Raw genomic sequence first — 26,954 nt, forward strand, 5'->3', positions numbered from 1 at the left:
TAAAATATTTCCATTCTCATTAAAGGGTGATGCTAAGATATGGTTTAATTCTCTTGATCCTGGTTGTGTGCATAGTCCCTAGGATATGATTTATTACTTCTCTGCTAAATATTTCCCTGCTCATAGGAAACAAGCTGCCTTAAGGGATATATATAATTTTGTGCAACTTGAAGAAGAGAGTCTCCCACAAGCTTGGGGGAGGCTTCTCCAATTACTTAATGCTTTGCCTGATCATCCTCTTAAGAAAAATGAAATACTTGATATCTTTTATAATGGACTAACTGATGCTTCCAGAGATTACCTGGATAGTTGTGTTGGTTCTGTTTTCAGGGAAAGAACACCAGATGAAGCTGAAATTCTATTAAATAATATGTTGACTAATGAAAATAATTGGACAACTCCTGAGCCTATTCTTAAACCAACTCTGAAGAAATGGGGTGTTCTATTTCTCAGTCCTGAAGATATGCAAGAGGCAAAGAAATCCATGAAAGAAAAGGGTATTAAAGCTGAAGATGTTAAGAATTTACCTCCCATTGAAGAAATACATGGTCTTAATTTACCGCGTGTCGAAGAAATGCATAATTTTAATCCATCTCCTATTGAAGAAATACATGGTCTTGATAACCCGACACAGGTAGTAAAGGTAAATTCTCTCTATAGATATGATAAAGTTGAAATCCCATTTACTAAGTTTGCTAGACCATGCTTAGATGAGTTTGATAAATTTATGGTTAAGCAAGAATACTTCAATGCTTATTTTGGTAGAGAATTAAAACGCAGTGCTGATATGCTTGAACACTTGGGTGATTATATGGCTAATGTCAAAGGTGAACTTAAACTTATTAGTAAACATGCTTCTATGGTTACCACTCAAGTAGAACAAGTACTTAAAGCTCAAAATGATTTGCTCAATGAATTGAATAGTAAGAATAATGATTATGCTGTTAGAGTGTCTACTAGAACTGGTAAAATGACTCAGGAACCTTTGTATCATGAAGGCCACCCTAAGGGAATCGAGCAAGATTCTCAGAGAAATAATATAGATGCACCTAGTCCTTCTAAAAGGAAGCAAAAGAAGAATGATAGGACTTTGCATGCTTCTAGTGAACCTATTACTGAAACACCTGAGAATCCAAATGATATTTCTATTTCTGATGCTGAAACACAATTTGGTAATGAACCTGAAACTAGTGATAATGTTAATGATAATGTTCATGTTGATGCTCAACCTAGCAATGATAATGATATAGAAACTGAACCTGATGTTGATCTTGATAACCCACAATCAAAGAATCAACGTTATGATAAGAAAGACTTTGTTGCTAGGAAACATGGTAAAGAAAGAGAACCATGGGTTCAGAAACCCATGCCTTTTCCTCCCAAACCATCCAATAAGAAGGATGATGAGGATTTTGAGCGCTTCGCTGAAATGATTTGACCTATCTTTTTGCGTATGCGGTTAACTGATATGCTTAAAATGAATCCTTATGCTAAGTACATGAAAGAAATTGTTACTAATAAAAGAAAGATACCGGAAGCTGAAATTTCCACCATGCTTGCTAATTACACTTTTAAAGGTGGAATACCAAAGAAACTTGGAAATCCAGGAGTACCCACTATACCATGCTCCATTAAAAGGAACTATGTTTAAACTGCTTTATGTGATCTTGGAGCCGGTGTTAGTGTTATGCCTCTCTCTTTATATCGTAGAATTGATTTGAATAAGTTGACACCTACTGAAATATCTTTGCAAATGGCTGATAAATCAACTGCTATACATGTCGGTATTTGTGAGGATGTGCCTGTTGTGGTTGCAAACGTTACTATTTTAACGAACTTTTTTATTCTTGATATTCCCGAGGACGATATTATGTCTATTATTCTTGGAAGACCATTTTTGAATACTGCAGGGGCTGTTATTGATTGCAACAAAGGCAATGTCACTTTTCATGTTAATGGTAATGAGCATACGGTACACTTTCTGAGGAAACAACCTCAAGTCCGCAATATTAATTCTATTGGAAAATTTCCATCAATATTTTTGGAGGTTTTGAATTTCCTCTTCCTACTGTCAAGAAGAAATATGATATTCTTATTGTTGGGGATGTGCATATCCCCGTTGAGGTAACCTAGTGTTATTCGAAAATTCTTCGGTTCGATGTTACTCAGAATGAGTTTGTTAACAAGACTTGATCAACCTTGTTAATGGATTCCTTTTGATGATCATGAGAAGGATGAAGTTAGAAAACACAACTCTCTGTACCCTCCTTTTACTTTCTGTTATTTATATTAAATAAAGTAAAAATAGTATTTTCTGTCTATTATCTGAATTATCCGTGCAATATAAAAATACCCCAAAATTAAAAGTTCTCCAAATGCCCTGAAATTTAAATATGATTTTTTCCGGAATATTTGAGAATATTTGGCACTGAGAACACAGCAGGGGGGCATCCACCTGGCCACGAGGGTGGAGGGCGCCCCTACCCCCCTGGGCACGCCCCCTGCCTCGTGGGCCCACGGTGGCCCTCCTCCACTTATTCCTACACCCACACACTCCTTCTTCCTCCCACAAACACCATTATCAAGCTCAAACCCGAGTCCAAGCTCATTTTGCTGTCATTTTCGATCTCCTTGCTCAAAGCACCTCTCACAAAACTGCTTGGGGGGATTGTTTCTTGGTATGTGACTCCTCCATTGGTCCAATTAGTTTTTGTTCTAGTGCTTTATTCATTGCAAATTTTTGCTGCCTAGGTGACCCTGTTCTTGAGCTTGCATGTCAAATTTATATGGTACCAAGTAGTTTTGGTGCATGATATTGCCTCTAGGCACTTGTAGGAGTAGTTGCTATCAATTTTGTTGAGTTTGGCTCACTTTTATTTTGAAGTTACTAAAAATTTCAGAATTTTTCAGAAAATAATGAAGAGATTTTTGAGGGGCTCATCGAGCTGAAGCTCGAAGGAAAAGCAAAATGAAGAAGCAAAGAAGCCCAAATATAATCTGCCTCGCATCGCGGAGGTTCGGCCGTGTGAATGGCCTTGTGATGATTTCTTGAGAGCAGCCGGGATTTATGATGATTTTTATGAATTGGCTAAGAATGCAGGCCTCACCAACTTCCTCCATGACCAACGCGAACAGTATCTCTTACTCACCAATACTTTTGTGCAAAACTTCTACTATTATCCTAGGGAATCACCTCCTTCAGTAGAGTTTCATTTATATGATGTGGTTAAGAAGATGTCACTAGATGAATTTTGCAGGGTTTACAAAATACCTTTCGAGGGTAGCCTAGAGGAACCACATCATAAAGATGTGGACGGGTTTATTGACACTATCACTGTAGGGGAAACTAGGAAAGTTTCCGATGCAAGAATCACTAGCATACATTTTCCTGTTTTACGCTACTTTGCGATATTTGCTAGTCGTTGTTTAATTGGTCACGGAAACTGTGGAAACCTTAGTGTTCCTGATATTATTATTTTGTTTCATGGCTTATTCCGTGACGACTTTGTTAGTATGGGTGGTATTATTGCTAAATGATTAAGTCTTAACCGTACAAAGGGCCCCATCTTTGGTGGTATCTATGCTTCACGCCTTGCTGCATATTATAACATACCCATTAGCCACTATGAAAAAGAAGAAAAAATGCTGCCTACTGTTTATTTAGATCATAAGTGTATGGTAGCGCATGATTTTATTATAATGAATGGGGAAGGGGAGCTTAAATACAAATTGTTCTTTGATAAACGTCATCCGGAGACTATCACCTTGCCTGCTCCTTCCTTGTTTGATTTATCTACAGGCCAGTACCTCGTCTCACCGGAGGATATTCACACCTACCGAAACCCTACATCATCCACAGAGCTAGAGTCGGAACCACAAGTTGATCCTCCACGACAGTCTAATTACCAGTGGGATCCGGAGATGATTGTCAACTAGTGGCAATCAGAGTCTTCTTCTTCGCAGTACGACCCCAACTATTACTATGGATATCCGCCAAGCCAACCGTGGCCATAGACCAACTTAGGCCAAAAGGCTAAGCTTGGGGGAGTATGTATTTCTCACCGACATTACATTCATGTTCACACACTCATTGCTAGATGCTGGTGCTCATACTTTTTCATTGTATCATCCATACTAGTTTATTTTCTCTTTTTATGCTTTCTGCTTGTGTGCTTAATAAACCTTAAGAAAAACCAAAAAAATTAGTTGTAGCTTTTAGCTAGTTTTAATTTCCATGCTTGTAGTAGTAATTAAAAAGAAAACCCAAAAAGATTTCCTGTTCTTCTTTTGCTTGTTGGGAGCTTTCCCGTGTAAATAGTTTTATTTCTTTTCTTTTCTTTGGGGGTCCATAGGAGAATACCATAATTAAATTGTTGAAGTGGCTCTTATATGCATTATTGTTGATCTAACAAAGAGCCCATATTACCTTGTCTTCTCTCTTGAATTGAATGCTTGCAGATTCCAGCTTAGTCCAATGCACGTGCACTATTATTATTATTATTATCCACACTATTTGGTCGTGCAAGTGAAAGGCAATAATGATGATTATATGATTAACTTATTGAGATGAGAAAAGCTGGTATGAACTCGACCTCTCTTGTTTTCGTAAATATTATTAGTTCATCGTTCCTGATTCAGCCTATTATGAACATGTTTGCAATGACAATTAGAGATTATAGTTGCTTATGCCATGCTTAATTAGCTAGGAGCTTATCATGGTTTACCTTGCGTGCCAACATGCTATTAAAATGGTTGTGATGTGGTATGATAGGGTGGTATCCTCTTTTGAATAATTCGAGTGGCTTGACTTGGCACATGTTCACGCATGTAGTTGAAACAAAATCAACATAGCCTCTACGATATTTAAGTTCATGGTGCATTATATCCTACTCATGCTTGCTTTTGGTGTTGATTAATTTTAATGCATGTTCATGACTGTTGTCACTCTGTAGCTGGTCGCTTCCCAGTCTCTTTCTAGCCTTCACCTGTACTAAGCGGGAATACTGCTTGTGCATCCAACTCCATAAACCCCAAAGTTGTTCCATATGAGTCCACCATACCTACCTATATACGGTATCTACCTGCCGTTCCAAGTAAATTTGTATGTGCCAAACTCTAAACCTTCAAATAAACATTCTGTTTTGTATGCTCGAATAGCTCATGTATCAACTAGGGCTGTCCGTATCTTCCATGTTAGCCGGGTTATTCTCAAGAGGAGTGGACTCCGCTCCTCACTCACGAGAAAATGGCTGGTCACCGGGATGCCCAGTCCCATGCTTTATGCAAATCAAATAAAAATAATTGCAAACAAAACTCCCCCTGGGACTCTTGTTAGTTGGAGGCACTCGTTGTTTCGAGCAAGCCATGGATTGATGCTTGTTGGTGGAGGGGGAGTATAAACTTTACCATTCTGTTTGGGAACCGGCTATAATGTGTGTAGCATGGAAGATATCACCATCTCTTGGTTGTTATGTTGACAATGAAAGTATACCTCTCAAAATATTATTCACCTCTATTTCAAAACCGAGCTCTGGCACCTCTTCAAATCCCTGCTTCCCTCTGCGAAGGGCCTATCTATTTACTTTTATGTTGAGTCATCATCCTCTTATTAAAAAGCACCAGTTGGAGAGCACCACTGTCATTTGCATTCATTACTGTTAGTTTACATTGAGTATGACTTGACTGGATCTCTTTTACCATGAATTACAATGTCTAGTCATTCCTTGATCTTTAAAGGTGCTCTGCATTTATGTTTTGCGGTCTCAGAAAGGGATAGCGAGATACCATCTTGTTATATCATATTTATGATTGTTTTGAGAAAGTGTTGTCATCCGAGATTTATTATTATTGCTCGCTAGTTGATTATGCCATTGATATGAGTAAACATGAGACCTATGCATTATTGTGAATATGGTTAGTTCATAATCTTTGCTGAAAACTTGAATGTTGGCTTTACATATTTACAACAACAAGAGCAAACAGAGTTTGTAAAAGGTTTTCTTTATCACTTTCAGTTTGTCAACTGAATTGCTTGAGGACAAGCAAAGGTTTAATCTTGGGGGAGTTGATACGTCTCCGTCGTATCTAGTTTTCCAAACACTTTTGCTCTTGTTTTGGACTCTAACTTGCATGATTTGAATGGAACTAACCCGGACTAATGCTGTTTTCAGCAGAATTGCCATGGTGTTATTTATGTGTAGAAAGAAAAGTTCTTAGAATGACCTAAAACTCCACGGAGCGTCTTTTTGGAAATAATAGAAAATACTGGCAAAAGATCAAGGACAGGGGGGCCACACCCTAGCCACGAGGGTGGGGGCGCGCCTGCCCCCCCTAAGCGCGCCCCTACCTCGTGGGCCCCCTGGAGCTCCTCCGACCTCAACTCCAACTCTATATATTCACTTTCGGGGAGAAAAAAATCAAGGAGAAGGATTCATCACGTTTTACGATACGAAGCCGCCGCCAAGCCCTAAAACCTCTTGGGAGGGCTGATCTGGAGTCCGTTCCGGGCTGCAGAGAGGGGAATTCGTCGCCATCATCATCATCAACCATCCTCCATCACCAATTTCATGATGCTCACCGCCGTGCGTGATAATTCGATCGTAGGCTTGCTGGACGGTGATGGGTTGGATGAGATTTATCATGCAAGCGAGTTAGTTTTGTTAGGGTTTGATCCCTAGTATCCACTATGTTCTGACATTGATGTTGCTATGACTTTGCTATGCTTAATGCTTGTCACTAGGGCCCGAGTGCCATGATTTCATATATGAACCTATTATGTTTTCATCAATATATGAGAGTTCTTCATCCTATCTTGCAAGTCTATAGTCACCTACTATGTGTTATGATCCGGCAACCCCTAAGTGACAATAATCGGGACCACTCCTGGTGATGACCATAGTTTGAGGAGTTCATGTATTCACTATGTGTTAATGCTTTGGTCTGGTACTCTATTAAAAGGAGGCCTTAATATCCCTTAGTTTCCAATAGGACCCCGCTGCCACGGGAGGGTAGGACAAAAGATGACATGCAAGTTCTTTTCCATAAGCACGTATGACTATATTCGGAATACATGCCTACATTACATTGATGAATTGGAGCTAGCTCTGTGTCACCCTAGGTTATGACTGTTACATGATGAACCGCATCCGTCATAATTCTCTATCACCGATCCATTGCCTACGAGCTTTCCATATATTGTTCTTCGCTTATTTACTTTCCCGTTGCTATTGTTACAATCACTACAAAATACCAAAAACATTACTTTTGTTATCATTACCTTTTGCTACCGTTACCACTACTATCATATTACTTTGCTACTAAATACTTTGCTGCAGATATTAAGTTTCCAGGTGTGGTTGAATTGACAACTCAGCTGCTAATACTTGAGAATATTCTTTGGCTCCCCTTGTGTCGAATCAATAAATTTGGGTTGAATACTCTACCCTCAAAAACTGTTGTGATCCCCTATACTTGTGGGTTATCACCTACTTCCCCCCTGAAAACGGTAGATGAGTCGGCGGCAACCTTAGCAAGGTGGCCGAGCGGAACAGCCTCAAGCGCGGAAAATGAGCAACTAGAAGAACTGGGCGGGATGTCGGGCGCACCTGGCTCGAGGTTCCAGGTTGCCGCCCTGAGCTCAACACGCTCGGGGATGGACGGAACCGGGAAGCCGGACGGGCGGTCTGCGTCGAGGCTGGCAATGCGGTGGGAGGTAGTCACCGGTGTCGAGGAGGCCCTGGCCCGCCGGGCGTACGACACCGTCCAAGGCGGGTGGGAGGCGACGGGGGTGGACACCGCGTCAGCCTCGCCCAGGGATATCAGCGTCGGAGAGGCGGGAGGGGAGGCAGCCAGAGCAGCGTCAGGGAGCGACTGGGTGGGGGAGGACACGTCTGGGGCCGGTCCTCGGTCTCTCGCGCTGCCTCGGAAGGAGGATCCGGAGGGGCGGAGGAGAGCAGAGGCGGGCAGCCCCCCTCGGACACCGTCAGGGGGGGCTCCAGGGGAGGGGGAGCGGCCGCCGATGGGAACGACAACGCGAGGAGACGGGCATCCGGGTCCGGCGGTGCAGTGTCAGTGGCGGGGATGGAGCAGGGGGAGCGCAGCGAGGAGGCTCACACTAGAGATGTCACTCCCCTCGTCCGAGGAGGCAGGGGACGCGACAGGCAGCAGGGTGGGCAACGTCCCGGTCGAGAGAGCCAACGCACGGGACCGCCCCGCTCCCGCGCCCCCACGGCTCGAAGGAGGGTTGGAAGGCTCACGGGAGGGGGAGCGGCTGTCATCATGGCCCCCATGGCGCGAGGGGTGAGGGCAACGGTAGTGAGAGTTGTCGCCCTTGCTCGAACCAACCCCACCGAAATGGCCATCATCAGAGTAGAGGGGGCGGCCGACGTGGTTGGGGGGCTCGGGGTAGATCTTGAGGTCGAAACCCTGGTCGTTGAAGAAAACCCGGATGGTGGCGCAAAGCTTGGAGGAGTCCAGGCATTTGACCTTGACCCGGACCTCCTCCTCCTTACAAAGAGAGAGCTCATCCACCACCACCACCTTGTCGAGGATCTTGGACATAATGTGAATCACCCGCTCGGACCATGCAATGTCGGGAAGCCCTGTGACGAGGATCCAAGCCATATCCAGGACAACGACTGCCTTGGAGTCGACCTTTGGCTCAGAGATGTTGACCACCAGCTTGTTTAGGGCCAAGGTGATGTCATCGCTGCTGGTGCAGTAGCCCATGCTGATGGCGTCTGGAGAGATCACGGTGAAGGAGTTGTCAGAAGTCGGAGTCGCCTGCCAGTCCCACACGCACCAGCACGGGTGGTTGAGCTCGGCCTCAATCATCTCCGGGGATGCAACACCCACCCCCACGACGGTGACGATCGCTTGAAGCGACGGGGATGGGGGTGGGATGTCCTCCACCTCGATGTGGAAGAAGCCAAAGCCCTCGATATCGTGTCCGTACATCATGAGCTCCTCCATCACCGGCCGGTCCAGGCAGAGAACCGCGGGGTGGCCTGTATCCTTGCAGAGGTAGCACATCGGAGGGTTGGTGCACTCGACTTGGTAGTGCCCTGCGATCCCGCAGTTGAAGCAAGGAGGCGAGTCACGGGAAGCGCCGGAGACGGGCAGGGCCGACGCCGTGGGTGAAGGGGCCGGCGCAGCGGGGGGGGGGGGTGCTCGGAGTGGCGGCGAGGGTTTCCCAGATCTGATCTGGACGGTGGTGGATCCTCCGATCGTCTCTTCGCGGGCGGCACGGGGTGCGGCGGCTAGGGCCTGCAGGCGGCGCGCGGGGGCTGTTGCGCTCGTCATCGGCGGCATGGTGGCAGCGGTGGTGGTGCGTGCCGGCCGGATTTCGCCTTTTTCCGGCCTTAAAAGTAATGCAGTATATGTTCTGGCATAAAACATAGCATAACAAAATTAGCAAGTTTGCATTTTGAGAAGGTGCATCAATAGTATGTAATCACTCATTATTGACCATATACCAGAACTCAAACATAATTGGCCATATCCCTCAACTAAAACAACACAGGAAAGGTTTATTGTTCATTTGTAATCAGCAAAAGAGGCATCGGCTCTGAACTGCTATCAGGTAAAATCAAGAGCGGGGATATCACGGCTGCATGTTCCCTGGCTGCGAACATGGTAGATGAAGTCGGGGGCTCCCAAATCCATGGGGAGGAGGAAGCCCTCCATACTAGATGACTACAACGAATTGATAAGCAGCAAGAGGCCTCCGTGCTTGGTGCATGGAACTCGATCACACATGCAGAACTGAACTTCAGGAGGCGGCGGTAAAAAAAGCAGAACCCAGAGCACCTCTGCACCCTTGGGATTGACCTGCGGCGAGAGGAAAACACCTTTTGAAAGCTTGCATTAGTTGAACGCAACAGAGGGAATCTTCTAAGATGATCTCAGTACTGAAAAACAGATCGTTTGTTCCTTTGGTTGTGTTTGGCGAGAAAAAATTGGCATCAGTTATACATGAATAGTGCGGCGATCTCGGTTAACTGCTCTAAACCACAACTGTTATGTACTCCTAACTAACTAACCTATAAGTGAATCATTGACATGCACTATGTGGGCGTAGCCTAACTGAACCCAAAATGGTCTTGTTGCATAGCTCACATATGATATTCTGGAACAACTAAGAAAACTTCACATGCTCTTCTGAAGCAACTAAGAACAGTTCACATGCTATTCTGAAACAACTAATAATACTTCACATTTCCCTCTGTTCTTGAAGAAACAATCAATATATTAAGACTGGATTAATAGAACAAAAGTAGGCCTGATTTCTCAAAGAACTCTGTTCTGGAGAACACCTTAGAATGATTGTACATTTTATTTACCCACAAATATTGTAATGGTCTTCTTGAACTGTCCTAACCCCCCCCCCCCCCCCCCCCCCCCAAAAAAAAACACACACACAATAAATGTAATAATAACTAAAACTTTTAGAAAAGAGAAATTACTGACATACTAATATATACGGCTGTAAAGCCGAAAACGAGAGTGATTGTGCCAATGTCTTAAATCACAACTCCGCAGTGATATCTCTTCATCTGAGTGAACCACCAGTACTATATAGGAATTTTTTCCAAAATTTTACCGATTTCAACTTTCTAATGTAAAATAACAGAGGAGGTGAGCAATGTCATAACCACTTTATTAAAAACATGTCTTTCGATATTCACTATCACGGGCTGCACTATTTGTTGGAACTTCTTTAACGGTGAAAGATTTTGTTTAAAAACACAGTATACAAACATTTCTTATTCACCACTATTATCATGCATAGTAAAAAGAATATAGTGGGTACAGTTGCTGCGAAAATTTGAACAGCCCCATAATTGCCTTATTGTTAAGAAGGCCTGAACCAGCATCTGTACGCAAATATGTCGGCTTTTGTGGCTCATATTTTATCATCCTGCAAATACAAGCATCAAGTGAGTACCAAATCAATCAAGTACATATGTATTTCACGACAGTGAGTGGATTATAAAATGGTTACAAAAGGAGATTAGTCTGTTGAAACTGAATATGTAAACCTGCCACTGCAGCGTTTCAGGTTATTGTCGTTTCAACAGTTATCTGTAGTTTTTCAGTTGGTCTGTCAGTTTGTGTTTTCTTCAATTAGCTGAATATAAGTGGTCAGTCGGCAAGCCTGTTTGGTTAGGGATCTATTTTATGGTGTACCCGAAACACACAAGGACCACGAGAAAAGAAAAAGTAAACATGCTGTTATAAGGCCTAACCAACCCCATACACTCCATCGACTCACTCCCCACAGCAAACCTAACCAGCCGATCAAGAGGAGCCAGCAACGGCTTATACACTGGCAAGTGTATAACAGTGGTTATAGAACATCCGTTTCTGTGTAAATGCACTAAAATGAGTAACACACACATTATACCCCAAAATAAAACCCAGCGATAAGAACATGTATATTCCTGGCCACCAAGATACATCCTCCCACGAAAAGAAGCAGCACCGCAAAATAAAACAATGGAAACCAATGAAACAAACAGAGAACAATGCAACACCAAGAAGGAGAAACAATCTTCTCATGTGCTGCAACGAAGAACCAATCCAAGTCAGCAAACGACAACATTGTTTCGCTTCTTGCTGCATACATGTTCTCATTTGCTGCAAGGAGTCATATATATAAATGCCTTTGGTTATATGCTGGCAAATTTGGTGGTGTCTAGTATTAAGAATGATATGTATTTAACCTAAAAAAAGAAACCGTGTGCCAAGTTGACCAGGAGTATTATAATTCTGCACCAAAAGGCACAAATGGAGCAGATACAGAAATATAGCATCTATTAAAGCTAAATGAGCTCATACAACAAAGCCAAAGTTACTACTTGTCCAATGCACACGCAGATACAGGTTTCTATTAAAGCTAAAATGAGTTCATACAACAGAGCGACGCGTGTTACTGCTAGAACTTAGAGGCATGTCTTGGTATACAGAAGCATAACTTAGGGCTTAAGGGGCACACAAGAGTACATCAGCAAGGGCGGAGATCATTTTTTTGTGCGCCTATATCCTAGTGAAAGACAGGACCTCTCCGCCTTGGTCTGATCTGAAAATCTGGTCATCGACAACTCGCCATCCACAGCAGAATTGTCGATCTTGAACACAAGCCTTACGACATCACTAAATTTCTTGAACGGGAGTTCCATCTCACGAAGGTCACGCGATATGCCATGAATCTTGCAAAAGTGCTCATAGTAGGCCCACATGCCTTCATCGGACGTTAGTGCATTCTCATCAACAGCGAGATGGCGACGTCTGGGTGCGTCATCTGGAGCTGCTTGTGACTTGGGCCTGGCTTTCTCCTCCTCTTCATCATCTTCTGACTTGAGGCCTCCTGTCGTTGAGTAAGGATAGAGTTACAATTTGATTCGTTGATAATGCAATCATTTGAACTACGCTCTCAGTTTCAACAGAGTTAATTTGATTGATTGAGCCTTGCAAGGCAGAACTCGCTATTATAACAAATTATAAGTTGGTATTACTAAATCAAACAACATGCTTGATTGAGGCCCCCTTTTCCTTCTGATCGGCGGCAGAGTCTCGAGAGGCATCGGCGTCGGGGTTGTAGTTCAGGAGGCGGTGTTTGGAGGTGCTGGCGGCGGCGATCGTTCGGGTACAGATCAGTCGAACCGGAGTGGTTGATCGGGCAACTTGCTTGATCGGTAAAATCCCGCGTCTGAGCGCTGATCCGTGTACCTTGGAGGCGTGGATCGTGGCGACGGAAGGATATGAAGGCAAGTCAGGGTTGTTGGTTTACCAGTGGTAAAATTCCTAAGCTCCACTTCAGATTAAGGCGATGGGGCGTGCAAAGGCAATTGATGAGTCAGATCTGCAAGAGGTGTTGTCTCTGCATGATGATTTTGGAATTCTGTAGAAAGATCAAGCTCAGATGCAAGCAGATATGGCAAAATTGCATGATGATGCTCATTCGGTCAGTTCAAAACAGGGAGAGATTTCAGTGCAGATGGGGAATGTCGAGCAAGTGGTGTTGGATCTGGGCAAGCAACTATCCACGATTAATGCAGTGCTACAAACCCTGGTGAAGGCCCCATGACAAAGAGGGACAACCGATCTACCTTCCAGTTCGCAACAAGTACCTAAATCTCCAGCAGGACATCAAGAGCAATTGCAGAACCAAATGTTCAGAACAGAGCAACTCAGGAAGCAACTAGAAGGAGAAAAGGAGAAAACAAGACAGTTAGAAGAACTGCAAATGCAGAACTTATCTCCAATTAGAACAAGCAAACCTACAGCTCCTCCTGGATTTACTCAGCAGGGCAGAACAGAGCAGGCAAGCCCCTTGGGAACACCTTTGACAGCTAGGTACAATGCTTATACACCTGCATTTCAGCAACACTACCAACAAAACAGAGATAGACAGTTGTGGCAGGGTTATGCAAAAACTTATGAACAAGACATGCAGTGTCAGTTCAAGAGATCTCTGACAAAAGGGCCTAAAATGGATTTCCCCATATTTGAGGGTGAAGACCCAGTTGGATGGATTAGGCAATGCAACAAGTACTTCCAGATGTCTAGAGCACCAGAAGAGTATAAGGTTTCATTGGCCCAATTATACATCATGGGAGAAGTAGATGTGTGGTTAAGAAGATCAGGGCTGTTAAGAAAGAAAGTGTCATGGAAAGAATTCTACACAGAAATCATTAAAAGATTTTCTGCACAAGGATCGTATGATTTAACTGAAAAATTCAATTCAGTTAAACAATTAAACAGCACAATGTCTGAATGCACAAAACTATTTGAAGATTTGATGGTTGATGTGCAAGAGGAAAATCCGGAGCTGGGAGAATCTTGGTTTGTAAGATGCTATGTAAATGGATTGAGAGATGGCATCAAATTCCAGATCAAACCACTGAGACCTCAAACACTAACTGATGCTTATTGGTTGGCTAAAGATGTGGAGCCCTACCACCCACCAGTGACAACTGTTCCAAAAAGAAATAATGTCTCTTACAACAACTACTATCAGAAATCCCCTTGGAGTTTCCCTCTTAAGTAGAACATCACTCCCTCTACTCAGCAGCAACTTCCTATCAGGCAAACTGAAATTCCTGTTAACAATGCACAGAAAATCAGGAAAGTGGGAGCATGTTGGAGATGTGGAGACAAGTGGATGCATGGCCACAAGTGCAAACTAGTGCCAACTGTACATGCCATGCAGCAGGAAGTGGAGGAGCAAATAACTTATCATGTGGAAGAGCAACAGATTGAGGAGCAAATGGAGCCAGTGTCTGAAGGAGATCAAGCTATGTTCATCTCTGCATTTGCAATGGGACAACAGCTTGCAGTGCCCAGTCTAACAGTGATAATACATAAATGGAAAAAGAGCAGTAGCTTTACTAGACTCTGGCAACACTACTTCCTTCCTAAATCAGGATTTTGCAGTGAAGGCTAACTGCAACATGTTACCTGTAAAACCTAGAAACATTTCAGTGGTTGGAGGTGGAACACTAGTACCTGCTGTAGTAGTTCCCAACTGTGAATTCCAGATTGCTAAGCTGACACTATCTCACAACTTCAGAGTAATACCTCTGCCCAGTCATGATGTTATCCTAGGCTACGACTGGTTCACTGATGTTATTCATGTATCCTTTGATATACCTGCACAGCAATTTGGGTTTACCCATGGAGGGAAACAAACTGTATCTACAACAATGTTTTCAACTACTGCTAAATTGAAAGAAGTGCCACCAAAAAGAGTGGACATGCTCCAGGAAAAGGGACCTGAAGTATTCCTTTGTCAAATCCATAATATACTTATGGAAGCTCCTGAGGATTTCAAAAGTCATCCTCAAATACAAAAGTTACTTTTGGAATATGCAGATCTGTTTGAAGAACCTAAAGCACTACCACCTCAGAGAGATTTAGATCACAAAATTCCTTTAGTAACTGGAGCTACACCACCTCAGGTCAGACCTTATAGAGTACCTCGGCACCAAAATAAAGAAATGGAGGAACAAATAAAAAAAGTTATTGGCTGCACATTTGATAAGGCACAGTCAAAGCCCTTTTGCAGCACCAGTCCTCCTAGTTAAGAAAAAGGATGGATCTATGAGGCTCTGTACTGATTACAAAAAGCTCAGTGCTCTCACCATTAGGAACAAATTTCCTATACCAGTTATAGAAGACTTGTTAGATGAACTGCATGGAGCAAAATACTTCACAAAATTGGACTTAAGATCTGGATACCATCAGATCATAATGTCATATGAAGATATACCAAAAACTGCCTTCAGAACATTCTTGGGGCATTTTGAATATTTGGTTATGCCATTTGGCCTTTCAAATGCTCCTGGTACATTCCAAGAATTGATGAACACCATCTTTGCACCTTACTTGAGGAAGTTTGTACTGGTTTTCCTTGATGATATAATAATATTCAGCAAATCTCTCAAAGAACACTTGGAACATATTGAACTGGTAATGGAATTGCTAAGGGAATATTAGCTCTATGCAAAGATGTCTAAGTGTGTATTTGCAGTTCAGCAAGTGGAGTACTTAGGTCATGTTATATCTGAAAAAGGTGTGGAAACAAACCCATAGAAAATTTCAGCTATTGCGGAGTGGCCAACTCCTGAAAATATCACTAAACTAAGAAGTTTTCTAGGTTTAGCTGGATATTACAGAAGATTTATTAAGGGATATGGTGTGGTCTACAGACCCCTTCATGATTTGTTAAAAAGGGGCAACTTCTCCTGGCAATCTGAGCATAGCCAAGCTTTCCAGCAACTAAAGCAAGCACTGACATCTGCTCCTGTGTTGGCTCTACCAGATTTCACACAACCATTTGTGCTAGAAACTGATGCTTGTGGCAAAGGAATTGGAGCTGTGTTAATGCAACAAGGAAGGCCTATCTCTTACTATAGCTCCTCACTTTGCCCCAGAAATGCTGCTCTGTCCACTTATGCAAAAGAGGCCCTGACCATATTGGAAGCTCTAAAGAGGCAGAGACACTATCTACTGGGAAAAGAGTTAATTATAAAAACATATCAGCAGTCACGAAATTTATAACTAACCAGAAAATCACTGAAGGAGTTCAGCACAAGTTAATGATGAAGTTATTGGAATTTAACTTCACAATACAATATAAGAAAGGAATTCAGAATAGAGTAGCCGATGCCCTGTCAAGATTGCTCCCTACATGCATGGACATCTCTGCTGCTACCCCTATTTGGGAAGAAGAATTAGTAGACGGTTACCAAAAGGACCCTAACAACTTGTAGTTGTTGGAGAAACTACTACTGAAGAAAGACCATAAATTGTCAGATTATTCCCTAACAGCTGGAATTGTAAGATATGAAGGAAAAATTCTGGTGGGCAACATTCCTGAGTTGAGAAACAAACTGCTCCTAGCACTACATAGCTCTCCTGTGGGTGGTCACTCCGGAAGAGAGCAACATATCAGAGAGTGAAAAGCATTTTTTACTGGCCTGGCTTGAAATCAACAGTGGAAACTTTCATTGCTGCTTGTCCCATTTGCCAAAGAGCCAAGCATGAAAACTGCCTGCAGCCTGGTCTTTTGGAGCCTCTTCCTGTAGCTGACATGGCATGGCAACATATATCCATGGATTTTATTGAAGGCCTGCCTAGTTCTCAGGGAAAAGATGTGATCATGGTAATAGTGGACAGATTTACCAAAGATGCACATTTCATTCCCCTGTCTCATCCTTACTCAGTACTCAGTGTAGCTCAAGCTTTTGTGGATAATATAATTAGATTGCATGGTCCTCCAAAGATGATAATTTCTGACAGGGATACATTTTTTACTAGTCAACTATGGAGGGAATATGGCTGGCTGTCACCATCGTTGCTTTTGCTAAGAATTGCCAAGATGGCCAAGTAAACTCATATACAAATATATATATTCGAGATCTGGGAGAAATCCCCCAATCTCCTTCTTCCAAAATCTCTAGATCGCACCCCTACTACTAGCTAGATCCTGACAGACACGGATGGCGGCTGCAGGGCGACCGCCACCAGCAATACCTCCAACAGCTGAGGGAGAGGCGCGGGTTGCAAAGGCCGCCCGCGCGAGCTTGCACACGATGGAAGGCATAGCCCAGGTCAGAGGGGATAGATCTGGATTTAGGGTTTGCGAGTTCTTTACTTCGAAAGGCTTTTGCTCCGCTTTATATATAAAGCAACAATCAACCACAAAGTACAAACAAATGCCACCATAACATACACACACAACTAAGGCATGATACATAGGCGTCGAGCGAAACAACACCACTCCTACCTTTACGAGAGCAATCGGGGTCCTCAACCGTGAACACACCACCGCGAAGAAATGAAGCCGCATACGACGAACCGTGGGCTACAAGGCGGCGCCTTCAGAAAGGTTAAGACCCCAGAGCACCGCCACCGTCCGACCCAAGGATCAGAGTTTCCCCTGGAACAACACGATGGTCAATGAGAGCCGGGACGATGCCTTCAAGAAGGGAACAAGCTTCACCGTCGCCGGTCCATCCGAAGAGAAATCAGGTTTTCACCCCCACCAACACTCACCGCCACCGAATGCCACAACCCGACGACCACGCCACCCACACGGCCATGGCCACCGGGCAGCACCACGCCATGGGCTCTGCCCATGAGCACCGTGGCACCACCACCAGGGTCGCCGCCCCGATATCCAAGACCTTGACACCACCTCACCCGAGACCCGCCGCTACCCCAACCAAAGAAACAAGCGAAAAGGACCTGCCTTTCACACCCATGGGCGGCCCCCAACACCGAGACCCAATAGGCTGGCCAAAACTGGCCTCCATCGACTAGTCCTATTGCCGGGTGCGAGATGATCTCGGTCCTGCTGCCGGGCGCGAGACTAGCGATAGACCACAGCTGGGGGAGGGCCATTCCTCCGAAGGTAGCAGTCAGACGAGGAGGAGATGGATCGAAGGTCAAAACAGGCCACCTATAAACGAGCCGACGCTGGAAAAGCCAGCCACCACCGCAGCCGACCCGCCGAGCTGTCGTGATGCCGACACGGTGGATGGAAACCTCCACTCAGAAGGCCGAGCCATCTCGCCGCTGCCACCCACAGCCGGAGTAGCAGCCATGCCGGGCCGGTGCCCCAACCCGCGCCGCCTGCCGGAAAACAACGTCATATCCGACCGGCACGCTCTGCCACCACCGTCTCCCATGTTGCTAATGTCCCTGCCGAGTAGCACACCGCCGCCGGCCGCCACTGCCGCCCATGGAGCAGCAGCCATGCCTCAACCCTCGTCGTCGGACGGGCTGCTGGCGCGAGATCCGGCCGTATCAGACCGGGCCGTCCTGCATGATCCGCCCGAAGGACAAAGCCCCGCCTCCACCGCACAACCGCCATCGACGAATGCCCATGCCACCAGCGTTATGACCCACAGCCCAGCTATCGTGCCCTGCGCACAACATCACACTCCCGCTAGACCCACAGCACCCTGCGCCGCTGGAATCAGACAGGGAGGAAGAAAGCCCCCGCCTCCACCCAGGCCAACCAGGCTTCGCTCGGCGGCCCGCACGGGCGGCAGCGAGGAGGGCAAAGAAGGGGGAGGTGATACGTCTCTGTCATATCTACTATTCCAAACTCCTATGTCATTGTTTTGGACTCTAATTTGCATGATTTGAATGGAACTAACCCGGACTGATGCTGTTTTTAGCAGAATTGCCTTGGTGTTATTTTTGTGCAGAAATAAAAGTTCACGGGATGACCTGGAAATTTACGGAGAATATTTTTGGAATATATAAAAAATGTTGGCGAAAGAATCAACCAGAGGGGACCCACTGCTACTTCTTGAGCTTCTGTTGGATTTCCCTTAAAGAGGAAAGGGTGATGCAGCAAAGTAGAGATAAGTATTTCCCTCAGTTTGAGAACCAAGGTATCAAACCAGTAGGAGATAACGCACAAGTCACTGAACACCTGCACAAAAAATCAAACAACTTGCACCCAACGCGATAAAGGGGTTGTCAATCCCTTCACGGTTACTTGCAAAAGTGAGATCTAATAGAGATAGATAAACGGTAAAGTAAATATTTTTGGTTTATAGAACGAAAAGTAAAGATTGCAAAATAGTAGATCGGAAACTTATATGATGGAAAATAGACCTGGGGGCCATAGGTTTCACTAGAGGCTACTCTCAAGATAGAAAATAATACGGTGGGTGAACAAATTACTGCCGAGCAATTGATAGAAAAGCGCAAAGATATGATGATATCTAAGGCAATGATCATGAATATAGGCATCACGTCCGTGTGAAGTAGACTGAAACGATTCTGCATCTACTACTATTACTCCACACGTCGACCTCTATTCATCATGCATCTAGAGTATTAAGTTCATAAAGAACGGAGTAACGCATTAAGAAAGATGACATGATGTAGAGGAATTAACTCAAACATTATGATGAAAACCCTATCTTTTTAACCTCGATGGCAACAATACAATACGTGCCTTGCTGCCCCTACTGTCACTGGGAAAGGACACCGCAAGATTGAACCCAAAGCTAAGCACTTCTCCCATTACAAGAAAAACCAATCTAGTTGGCCTAACCAAACCGATAGTTCGAAGAGAATTACAAAGATATCAAATCATGCATATAAGAATTCAGAGAAGATTCAAATAATATTCATAGATAAGATGGTCATAAATCCACAATTCATCGGATCTCGGCAAACACACCGCAAAAAAGTATTACATCGAATAGATCTCCAAGAACATCAAGGAGAACATGGTATTGAGTGTCAAAGAGAGAGAAGAAGCTATCTAGATACTAGCTATGGACCCGTAGGTCTGTGGTAAACTACTCATGCTTCATCGGAAGGGCAATAGAGTTGATGTAGAAGCCCTCCATGATCGAATCCCCCTTCGGCAAGGTGCTGGAAAAGGACCCTATGTTGGAAATATGCCCTAGAGGCAATAATAAAATGGTTATTATTATATTTCCTTGTTCATGATAATTGTCTATTGTTCATGCTATAATTGTGTTATCCGAAAATCATAATACATGTGGGAATAAATAGACCACAACATGTCCCTAGTGAGCCTCTAGTTGACTAGCTCGTTGATCAATAAATAGTTATAGTTTCCTGACCATGGACATTGGATGTCGTTAATAACGGGATCACGTCATTAGGAGAATGATGTGATGGACAAGACCCAATTCTAAGCATAGCACAAGATCGTGTAGTTCGTATGCTAAAGCTTTTCTAATGTCAAGTATCTTTTCCTTATACCATGAGATTGTGCAACTCCCGGATGCCGTAGGAATACTTTGGGTGTGCCAAACGTCACAATGTAACTGGGTGGCTATAAAGGCACACTACGGGTATCTCCGAAAGTGTCTATTGAGTTAGCATGAATCGAGACTGGGATCTGTCACTCCGTGTGACGGAGAGGTATCTCTGGGCCCACTCGGTAAGACATCATCATAATGATCTCAATGTGATCAAGGAGTTGATCACGGGATGATGTGTTACGGAACGAGTAAAGTGACTTGCCGGTAACAAGATTGAACGAGGTATTGGGATACCGACGATCGAATCTCGGGCAAGTAACGTACCGATTGACAAAGGGAATTGTATACAGGATTGATTGAATCCTCGACATCATGGTTCATCCGATGAGATCATCATGGAACATGTGGGAGCCAACATGGGTATCCAGATCCCGTTGTTGGTTATTGGCCGGAGAGATGTCTCGGTCATGTCTGCACGATTCCCGAACCCGTAGGGTCTACATACTTAAGGTTCGGTGACGCTAGAGTTGTTATGGAAATTAGTATGCGGTTACTGAATGTTGTTCAGAGGCCCGGATGAGATCCCGTACGTCACGAGGAGTTCCGGAATGGTCCGGAGATAAAGATTTATATATGGGAAGTCATTATTCGGTCGCCGGAAGTGTTCGGGGGTTTATCGATATTGTACTGGGACCACCGAAGGGGTTCCGGGGGTCCACCGGGAGGGTCCACCTGCCCCAGAGGGCCCTATGGTTTGAATATGGAGGGGAACCAGCCCCTAAGTGGGCTGGGCGCCAAACCCCCCTAGGGCCCATGTGCCTAGGGTTTAGGGGAAACCCTAAAGGGGCGCCCCCTTGGCTTGGGGGGCAAGCCACCCTCCTTGGCCGCCGCCCCCCTCTAGATCCATCTGGACGAGGCCGGCCCCCTCTCCCTTGCCCCTATAAATAGAGGGGAGGTGGGAGGGCTTCCGCACTCTTCCCCTGGCGCAACCCTCCCCTCCCCAACACCTCCTCCTCCGTAGTTGAGCTTGGCGAAGCCCTGCCGGAGAACTGCAAGCTCCTCCACCACGCCGTCGTGCTGCCGGAGTTCTTCCTCAACTTCTCCTCTCCCCTTGTTGGATCAAGAAGGAGGAGATGTCCCCGGGCTGTACGTGTGTTGAACGCGGAGGCGCCGTCCGTTCGGCGTTAGATGGGATCTTTCGCGATTTGAATCGCCGCGAGTACGACTCCCTCATCCGCGTTCTAGTAACGCTTCCGTTTCGTGATCTTCAAGGGTATGAAGATAAACTCCCCTCTCTCTCGTTGCTAGTCTCTCCATAGATATGTCTTCCTGATGCGTAGAAATTTTTTAATTTCTGCAACGATCCCCAACAGTGGCATCATGAGCTAAGTCTATGCGTAGTTTCTATGCACGAGTAGAACACAAGTTGTTGTGGGCGTCGATTTTTCCAATTTACTTGCCGTTACTAGTCTTATCTTGATTCGGCAGCATCATGGGATGAAGCGGCCCGGACCGACCTTAAACGTACACTTACGTGAGACTGGTTCCTCCGACTGACATGCACTAGTTCCATAAGGTGGCTAGGGGGTGTCCGTCTCTCCCACTTTAGTCGGATCGGATTCGATGAAAAGGGTCCTTATGAAGGGTAAATAGAAATTGGCATATCACATTGTGGTTTTCGCGTAGGTAAGAAACGTTCTTGCTAGAAACCTATAGCAGCCACGTAAAAACTTGCAACAACAATTAGAGAACGTCTAACTTGTTCTTGCAGCATATGCCGTGTGATGTGATATGGCCAAAAGGATGTGATGAATGATATATGTGATGTATGAGATTGATCATGTTCTTGTAATAGGAATCACGACTTGCATGTCGGTGAGTATGACAACCGGCAGGAGCCATAGGAGTTGTCTTAATTTATTGTATGACCTACGTGTCCATGATAACACCATGTAATTACTTTACTTTATTGCTAAATGTTAGCCATAGTAGTAGAAGTAACAGTTGGCGAGACAACTTCATGAAGACACGATGATGGAGATCATGATGATGGAGATCATGGTGTCATGCCAGTGACGATGATGATCTTGGCGCCCCGAAGATGGAGATCAAAGGGAGCAAAATGATATTGGCCATATCATGTCACTATTTGATTGCATGTGATGTTTATCATGTTTTACATATTATTTGCTTAGAACGACGGTAGCATAAATAAGATGATCCCTCACTAAAATTTCAAGAAAGTGTTCCCCCTAACTGTGCACCGTTGCGAAGGTTCGTTGTTTCAAAGAACCATGTGATGATCGGGTGCGATAGATTCTAACGTTTGAATACAACGGGTGTAAGCCAGATTTAAACATGCAAAACACTTAGGTTGACTTGACGAGCCTAGCATGTACAGACATGGCCTCGGAACACGAGAGACCGAAAGGTCGAACATGAGTCGTATAGTAGATACGATCAACATGGAGATGTTCATCGTTGATGACTAGTCCGTCTCACATGATGATCAGACACGGCTTAGTCAATTCGGATCATGTATCACTTAGATGACTAGAGGGATGTCTATCTGAGTGGGAGTTCATTAAATAATTTGATTAGATGAACTTAATTATCATGAACTTAGTCTAAATATCTTTACAATATGTCTGGTAGATCAAATGGCCCACGCTAATGTTGCCCTCAACTTCAATGCGTTCCTAGAGAAAACCAAGCTGAAAGACGATGGTAGCAACTATACGGACTGGGTCCGTAACTTGAGGATCATCCTCATAGCTGCCAAGAAAGCATATGTCCTTGAAGCACCGCTAGGTGAAGCGCCCATTTTCCCAGCAACTCAAGATGTTATGAATGCCTGGCAGTCGTATACTGATGATTACTCCCCGGTTCAATGCGGCATGCTTTACAGCTTAGAACCGGGGCTCCAAAAGCGTTTTGAGCAACACAAAGCATATGATATGTTCCAAGAGCTGAAAATGGTTTTCCAAGCTCATGCCCGGGACGAGAGATATGAAGTCTCCGACAAGTTCTACAGTTGTAAGATGGAGGAGAATAGTTCTGTCAGCGAGCACACACTCAAAATGTCTGGGTTGCACAACCGCTTGTCTCAGTTGGGAGTTAATTGAAGGAAATATGCCCTAGACGCAATAATAATGTTATTATTTTATTTCCTTATATCATGATAAATGCTTATTATTCATGCTAGAATTGTATTATCCGGAAACATAATACTTGTGTGAATACATAGACAAACCAAACGTCACTAGTATGCCTCTACTTGACTAGCTCGTTAATCGAAGATGGTTATGTTTCCTAACCATAGACATGTGTTGTCATTTGATTAATGGGATCACATCATTAGGAGAATGATCTGATTGACATGACCCATTCCATTAGCTTAGCACCCGATCGTTTAGTATGTTGCTATTGCTTTCTTCATGACTTATACATGTTCCTATGTCTATGAGATTATGCAACTCCCGTTTACCGGAGGAACACTTTGTGTGCTACCAAACGTCACAACGTAACTGGGTGATTATAAAGGAGCTCTACAGGTGTCTCCAAAGGTGAATGTTGGGTTGGCGTATTTCGAGATTAGGATTTGTCACTCCGATTGTCGGAGAGGTATCTCTGGGCCCTCTCGGTAATGCACATCACATAAGCCTTGCAAGCATTACAACTAATGAGTTAGTTGCAAGATGATGTATTACGAAACGAGTAAAGAGACTTGCCGGTAACGAGATTGAACTAGGTATTGAGATACCGATGATCGAATCTCGGGCAAGTAACATACCGATGACAAAGGGAACAACGTATGTTGTTATGCGGTCTAACCGATAAAGATCTTCGTAGAATATGTAGGAGCCAATATGAGCATTCAGGTTCCGCTATTGGTTATTGACCGGAGACGTGTCTCGGTCATGTCTACATTGTTCTCGAACCCGTAGGGTCCGCACGCTTAAGGTTTCGATGACAGTTATATTATGAGTTTATGAGTTTTGATGTACCGAAGTTAGTTCGGAGTCCCGGATGTGATCACGGACATCACGAGGAGTCTCGAAATGGTCGAGACATAAAGATTGATATATTGGACGGCTATATTCGGACACCGGAAGTGTTCCGGGTGATTTCGGAGAAAACCGGAGAGCCGGAGGGTTACCGGAACCCCCCCCCCCCCCGGGAGAAGTAATGGGCCATATGGGCCTTAGTGGAGAGAGAGAGGGGCAGCCAAAGGTGGGCCGCACGCCTCCTCCCCCCTGGTCCAAATTGGACTAGGAGAGGGGGCGGCGCCCCCCTTTCCTTCTCCCTCCCCACTTCTTTCCCCCTCCTAGTAGGAGTCCTACTCCTACTAGGAGGAGGACTCCTCCTTGGCGCGCCATAGGGGCCGGCTGATCTCCTCCCCTTGATCCTTTATATACGGGGGCAGGGGGCACACCTAGACACACAAGTTGATCCACGTGATCATATTCTTAGCCGTGTGCGGTGCCCCCTTCCACCATAATCCTCGATAATATTGTAGCGGTGCTTAGGCGAAGCCCTGCGACGGTTGTACATGAAGATCGTCACCATGCCGTCGTGCTGACGGAACTCTTCCCCGACACTTTGCTGGATCGGAGTCTGGGGATCGTCATCGAGCTGAACGTGTGCTAGAACTCGGAGGTGCCGTAGTTTCGGTGCTTGATCGGTCGGGCCGTGAAGACGTACGACTACATCAACAGCGTTGTGCTAACGCTTCCGCTGTCGGTCTACAAGGGTACGTAGATCACACTCTTCCCTCGTTGCTATGCATCACCATGATCTTGCATGTGCGTAGGAATTTTTTTGAAATTACTACGTTCCCCAACAGTGGCATCAGAGCCTAGGTTTTATGTGTTGATGTTATATGCACGAGTAGAACAAAAGTGAGTTGTGGGCGATATAAGTCATACTGCTTACTAGCATGTCATACTTTGGTTCGGCGGTGTTGTTGGACGAAGCGGCCCGGACCGACATTACGCGTACGCTTACGCGAGACCAGTTCTCCCGACGTGCTTTGCACAAAGGTGGCTAGCGGGTGACAGTTTCTCCAACTTTAGTTGAACCAAGTGTGGCTACGCCCGTTCCTTGCGAAGGTTAAAACAGCACCAACTTGACAAACTATCGTTGTGGTTTTGATGCGTAGGTAAGATTGGTTCTTGCTTAAGCCGTAGCAGCCACGTAAAACTTGCAACAACAAAGTAGAGGACGTCTAACTTGTTTTTGCAGGGCATGTTGTGATGTGATATGGTCAAGACATGATGCTGAATTTTATTGTATGAGATGATCATGTTTTGTAACCAAGTTATCGGCAACTGGCAGGAGCCATATGGTTGTTGCTTTATTGTATGCAATGCAATTGCGCTGTAATGCTTTACTTTATCACTAAATGGTAGCGATAGTCGTGGAAGCATAAAATTGGCGAGACGACAACGATGCTACGATGGTGATCAAGGTGTCGCACCGGTGACGATGGTGATCACGACGGTGCTTCGAAGATGGAGATCACAAGCACAAGATGATGATGGCCATATCATATCACTTATATTAATTGCATGTGATGTTTATCTTTTATGCATCTTATCTTGCTTTGATTGACGGTAGCATTTTAAGATGATCTCTCACTAATTATCAAGAAGTGTTCTCCCTGAGTATGCACCGTTGTGAAAGTTCTTCATGCTGAGACACCACGTGATGATCGGGTGTGATAGGCTCTACGTTCAAATACAACGGGTGCAAAACAGTTGCACACGCAGAATACTCAGGTTATACTTGACGAGCCAAGCATATACAGATATGGCCTCGGAACACAGAGACCGAATGGTCGAGCATGAATCATATAGTAGATATGATCAACATAGCGATGTTCACCAATGAAACTGCTCCATCTCACGTGATGATCGGACATGGTTTAGTTGATTTGGATCACGTAATCACTTAGGGGATTAGAGGGATGTCTGTCTAAGTGGGAGTTCTTTAGTAATATGATTAATTGAACCTAAATTTATCATGAACTTAGTACCTGATAGTATCTTGCTTGTTTATGTTTGATTGTAGATAGATGGCCCGTGCTGTTGTTCCGTTGAATTTTAATGCGTTCCTTGAGAAAGCAAAGTTGAAAGATGATGGTAGCAATTACACGGACTGGGTCCGTAACTTGAGGATTATCCTCATTGCTGCACAGAAGAATTACGTCCTGGAAGCACCGCTGGGTGCCAGGCCTGCTGCTGGAGCAACACCAGATGTTATGAACGTCTGGCAGAGCAAAGCTAATGACTACTCGATAGTTCAATGTGCCATGCTTTACGGCTTAGAATCGGGACTTCAACGACATTTTGAACGTCATGGAGCATATGAGATGTTCCAGGAGTTGGAGTTAATATTTCAAGCAAATGCCCGGATTGAGAGATATGAAGTCTCCAATAAGTTCCATAGCTGCAAGATGGAGGAGAACAGTTCTGTCAGTGAGCATATACTCAAAATTTCTAGGTATAATAATCACTTGATTCAATTGGGAGTTAATCTTCCAGATGATTGCGTCATTGACAGAATTCTCCAATCACTACCACCAAGCTACAAGAGCTTCATGATGAACTATAATATGCAAGGGATGAATAAGACTATTCCCGAGCTCTTCGCAATGCTGAAAGCTGTGGAGGTAGAAATCAAGAAGGA

The sequence above is a fragment of the Triticum urartu genome, chromosome 3A, assembly GCF_056163025.1.
Source record: "Triticum urartu cultivar PI428250 chromosome 3A, HENAU_Tu73, whole genome shotgun sequence".
NCBI classification, from domain to species: Eukaryota; Viridiplantae; Streptophyta; class Magnoliopsida; order Poales; family Poaceae; genus Triticum; species Triticum urartu.